Here is a 6337-nt window from a genome sequence, read left to right on the forward strand (position 1 = left end):
TCAAGCCACACTTATTGTTTTTATTTCGGCTGTGACTTTGTGTGTGTTCAGGTTAAGTTTGGCTGTGTTTGGCTGTGTATCGCTAAACAAGGAAATCACACCTCCACGGAGCTCAGCGCGATTCACAACTTACCGACCAATAGGAGCACACTGGGCTCACAGGGAGGGGGGGAGCTGCAGCGAGCCGTTTAGTGGAGAAAGTGAATAGTGCTGAATACACATACTTTACACAGTTTTTTTCTATTTTAGTATATATCAACAATGGAATTATGATCAGTGGAAATGGCCATGAATGATGAATATGTATGTTTCTGCCACGTGTTTTATAGATCATATTCAATAAACTTTTAAAAATCAATTTGAGTTCCAATTTTTCCATTGACAAGTATAAAACTCAACACATGTGCAGTAAAGTTTCCAATACACTTCATGGGGTTAAATTGAGACTCATGTTTAATTATCACGTGAAATGTATTTTCAACAAAAAGTCATTATGAAATTGTAAGATGTTTATACATGCATTGCTGTCATAGGCATATCTTACTGACAGCAGGCACATATTTTCAACAGAAAATCTGGTTCAAGTGCGCCTTCTCGTGTTGAAAGATAACTAGACCAACAAAAACATCACATTTGATGACTAATCAGCACATTTCCTACTTTCTTAGTGTGCTTACTTTTTGTTATGTAGTTTGATTTGTAAGAATGACAGCTATGGAGAAATTATTTTCGATTACATTCCCATAAATTATATATGTGTTTACTGTCAAATAATCACGTCTTATGTAAATGTAAAACATGACTATTTAAAGCCAGTGGATGAAAGAACCACACCTTGTTTTTGGGATAGATCTTTTTTTATTCAGTTTTAGACATTTAAACATCCAGTTAAAACTTGATGAAAAGGTAAATATGACAAAATAGTGATACACATATTATAACCATCACCACATTTCAACCATAACGTAAAATAATTTATGAAAAGCAAAACATTATAGATTTGTCTTTTTATATATTTTTCCTCATAAACAAATAATAGGACACAACAACAATTCAAATGAAGATTACAGGTTTCACACTTTGAGAGGATAAATATACATGCATTATATCCATAGCCGTGGGAACATGTTTCAAATGGGGGGTGCTGTGGGGATCACATCCTCTAGGGGGGTCAGGGGGGAAGATTTTTTTTCAACATTATAAAGTAAAATGCTTCAATCTGGTGCACTTTGAGCTGAATTACCAGAGACTAGATCTAAGGGGTACAACTCTAAACACCCATATCAAAAAGATCGGTTTACATTTTAATAATCAAATAATTATGTGGACATAACCAATAACCTAAAATAGCCAATAACAAGTAAATGTAACTTATTTTATTTTTGTTGTTCATTTATTTCTTATTTTACCAGTTAACATTTATTTATTTATGCATATTCTTTAATCTCTCCAGATTTAAACAATATTTCTGGTTTACTTTCCTATAGTATACATTGGAATGATTTAAAACCTGTTTTTATTTATCCTAATAATTATAAAGGTGTGCCTTGGAAATATTTGTTTACATAAATTGTTAACAAACCGTTTGAGACCCTCTGAGATAACTTAGACTAAAGTGAACTATCTAAACACTCAGTCCTTTATCTCACTGAGCCTCTCAGTCTGTCTGGCTATCAGTCCTGTCCAGACAGCTGATATCTGTCCTGTGTGTGAGCTGCGGGCGCCTGATAAGCCAACATCCCCCACTTTCATCGTACAGGGTAAATGGAAACTGTAACCGGGGTGAAAAGGGTGTTATCTTTACTTAATTATGAATGTTGTTACATCAGGGCTGAAAATTCTTTTTTTGTATTATATTTCCATTTAATCTTGTGGACGTGCAGATTCCCTGTCCTCCATCAGGGGGTGCTGCAGCACCCTCAGCACCCCTACTTCCCACGGCCCTAATTATATCAATAACTACTACAACAAATCCATATCATAAAGTCATTCCGATGTTCACAGTGGCAAACTTTAGTGTTGCCCCTTTTTCTCAATTTCAGTTAGTAATCTGTTAGTAATTTAGTTTCTCCCCTCTTCTGGTTGTGATTTCTATATTTGAACTAGAGCCATTCAATAAACCCAGAGAGCAGATACATATTAGAGAAGAGTGAGCTTGTTGCAGTAAATATACCAATGGGTTTACTTAGCGCAGATGAAATTAAACTTTTCATTGTCAGCTTTTTCGTACCACTTTCCATCTCTCTTCATGACTGCAGCCATGCCACACTGCTCATCCTTTTCTTGTTGGGCCCAGTTGTCATAGCAGACCAGACGATCAATGACCCAGAACCACAGATCCAGAGTGCAGGTGTAGCGCATTCCCAGCCAGACGAACTCAGTGTCGGCCATCTTGGCTCTCTTTTCGACCCATCTCTGCTGGTGAGGGTCAGTGATGGAGACCAGGTCATGGTGGTTCTCTCTGCAGTAAGTCAGGGCCTCATCCCAAGTCTTCTTCTCTTTGATCAGGATCACTTTGTATGTAATTGACATTTGTTTAGTTAGGGTTACCATTTATTGCAAAACAATTCTCAACTTCAATAATATAGCACCTTTCATACAAGGATCATTTGTTTAAAAAAACTAAGAAAGTTGCTTAAGTTAAAGAGATAAAAATACAATGAAAACCAATGACAAGGAAAAATAAGGCCCTTATGTAAAAGCCAGGTTTAAAAGATCTGTCTTAAGGACAAAAACAAACAAATAGCTTCGTGATATTTAAAACTGCTCTTTCATTTTGTTTTCATAATTTTAAGTAAAATACTATTCTTTTTATAAGAATAAACAAATGATCAAGATCTGTAATTGTCTGTGTATTATACATATTTTCTCCACAAAAGGATATTCAACATACCTGTATAAATATTTAAAAGAAAAAAACATTCAATGACTTTTCCAAAACTCACCGTCATAGAAGAGTTTTGTTTTTTTTTGTTTTGTTTTTTTTTGTTTTTTTTGTTTTTTTTTTTTGTTTTTTGTCTGTGCAAAAAACCATAGAAGGGTTTTTTTTTTTTTTTTTTTTGTCTGTGCAGGTGTCGGAGATCCATTTTCCATTTGAAGTAGTCATAGCACAAGTCTTTGAGGCTTCATCTTTAAATGAGACCGGATGCCAGTGTCTGAAAGAGAAATTCTTCCCATCCGACCAACTCCAGATCTCTCTGAACAGGCCGATCCAAATCCAACCAGAGCCAGCTTTTCTGTTGAATTCTTCTGATCTGATCTGTGTGATATCACTGACCAGGTCAGTGTGATGTTTTCTGCAGTAGCTCTGAGCCCGAAGCCAGTTCTTCAAACCAGTACTCAAATGGTATTTCTCCTGCCCTGTTTCTGTGAGAATGAAAAGACACATTTTACAAGTTTCAAAAATATTTTTTTCTTACTCAAATCATGTTAAACAAAGATGTAGAAAAATAACACGCTATATAGGCCTATACTTTACCATTATAATATATTCAATCAAGTAGAACTTTATTATCACAGTTACCAATATTGTTAATTTAATTGTGAAAAGTAAAAATGTTTTTCAATTTAATTTAACTCTACAGTGTACAACTTGAGTTATCTTTCAACTATTGTTACACATTATGATATAATGTATATAGCGTTAATAGTGACATATACTCACCATTGTAGCAGATAAACTTATGGCTTTCAGAACAATGGAGATCGTACCATATTTGGGGGAGTTTAATCATCACACAGTTCTGAGGATTGACACCTCCATTGTTCGGCTCATTTGGAGCCCATTCTGGATCACACCCTGGATTACATTCTTTAGGATTGTACTTCTCCCCCGACAGAGACCAGTGCCACTCTTTGATATCTCTTTCATTGATGCTCCTCAGTCCAATCCAGGCGTCTGTAGTCTGTGAATAGTTTGTCAGTCTCTCCACGTCTCTCATGTCAGACACTGTGGCCAGGTCAGTGTAATTCTCTCTGCAGTAACTCTGGGCTTCCTCCCAGGTCTTTCCCTCTTGAATGAAGCAGTGGCGTTTTCTCCCGGGGGCCAAGGGAAGCCAGGCTTCCCCTGTTTTTTCTGATTGTAGTTATAATTTAAATAAATAAATAAAAACACTTTGTTTTGTTTCGGTAATTCTCCTTTGCTGTGTGTTCCTGCCGGACCGTCTCTCCGTCTCTCTCCCATTCTCATTGAGTATTTTACAAAGAGTGAAACAGCGCCCCTCTAGATGTTATGGTGAAACAGTAGATTGCATTCAGTGTTGCGAGAGGAGGCCAGCCAAATCTGGCTTCCCTTGGTGAAAAAAAATGGAGGGATTGACCAATCAGATGAGGCCCACGTCATGCCCCTGCCAATCTGTGATTGGTCAGGGCCATGCCAAGGGAAGCAGGCCGCCTCCGGCTTCCCCTGGAGGCTGGCGATTTGATTGGATTGTGAGGCAAAATCCCTTTCCTCACAATCCAATCAAATCGCATCGACATCAGTTTTACTACGTAGTACTGTAACTGTCATCACCGCCGTTAGAAATGATCAAGCAAATGAAGCATGATGGAGGGAGGAGATTTGGCATACTTAATTAAGCATAACTTCACTAAACTTCCGCTACAGCAGCAACTAAAAATTAAAGCAGATGAAACTCCATACAAAATGACATCATTGAGAGCATAGCTCGTTGTATCCAGGATGAGACTGATAAAGAAATAAAGATTTGTCCTTTCATTGCTGTACAAGTGGATGACACATCAGACATCTCCAATAAGTGCCAACTCACTATCATAATCTACGTGAATGAAAAAGGCAGTGTGTGTGAACGTTTCCTCTGCTTTTTTGATGTCGGCTTAGAAAGAGACGCAAAAGCTGTAACATCAGTTGTCATGAGAGCCATCGGGAACTACAGTCCAACAAACAAATTGATTTGTCAGACTTATGACGGAGCTCATGTCTGCATGAGCGGACAGCACGGTGGCGTTCAGGCTTTAGTGAAAGCACACTGCCCCAATGCGCTATTCATCCACTGTTATGCTAAGGCACAAACAACATTCAAGCAGCCAAACTGTTTTTTGCCAATCTCGATGCCTTCCACAATTTTTTCTCACATTCATGTAAGAGATCAGCACTACTGTCTGAAGTTGATCGAGCTGTGCGTGTACCAGGGGGTTCTGCTGTGAGGTGGAACTTTAAAAGCCGCGCAGTACAGGCAATCCATGAAGGACGCGGGTCGCTCTGTATCGCTTTTGACAGGATAATGACAGAGCAGGGATGGGACAAAGAGACCATTGCACAGAGTGCTTCCTTGAAGCAGAAACTTGAGGATTTTGACTGCATACATTAATAAGAAATGCTTAAATTAATAAGACGAGAGAGTTTCAGCTGGAGAGTGCGTGCGGACCTGTCGGTCAGATAACAGGCGTGTAAAAGTCCTGCATCTGTATGATACAAATGTGTGTAAAATGTTACCGGGCGCTGAAATCACTCATCTGGTTACGTTATTGACCACCCCCCCCCCCCCCCCTCCAAAAAAATTGGCTTCCCCTAAATTTTTCCCCACGCCACGCTACTGGAATGAAGTGGTACTCATAGAGGTGACATGTGAAGAAGGAACACTGACCTAAAAACAGAGACAATTCTGCAGTGATGGAGCTGACAGTATGACAAGCATCTGATCATTAAATCAAACTCATGAGTACTAGAATCACCCCCACCTCTTACATCATCCCCTTCATCTTAACGGGGTCTGAGTTCACTTATTCCACTTTTTACTGTTATTGAGAGTGAGCTGTTTCATGACTCCAGATGTGATTTAATTTAGAATCCACTTACCCATCAGAATGAGCACAAACAGACTCCACTGCATCTTTGCTCTGTTAGATGAAACAACAAATGAGGGAGAAAATCTGTAGTGGAAAAATGCAAATGTTGAGCATCAACAGCACGAACAGGCTCACATTGTGACATTTCTTTTTTTAGCACATGAAAATATCTAATTTGAATAAAACACAAATAATGTGATGCATCAAACTTCAACAGTAACTATAACACCTTAACAATAGAGTGCAATACAGTGATGACATTGTTTTGTCTTTGTGTGGAGTCTATAATATTTATATTCTGCTGGTTCGATAATAATCTTTTATTATTTTTGTTTATTCACCTTTCAATGTTCTGCGGCTATCAAATGCCTATGTTTCAGGAGTGGGTTAGACTTTATGGGCTATTCAACCAGAATCGAAATAAAACATTGAGAATAATGAATTATTAATTTCCCCATTGTTTCTTTTATAAGCACATGTTTAGAGTTTGCATTATTTTCTTTGTGTAACGTGTGAACTTTCCCCATTA

The sequence above is a fragment of the Notothenia rossii genome (genome assembly GCF_949606895.1).
Source record: "Notothenia rossii genome assembly, chromosome: 3".
Taxonomy (NCBI): Eukaryota; Metazoa; Chordata; class Actinopteri; order Perciformes; family Nototheniidae; genus Notothenia; species Notothenia rossii.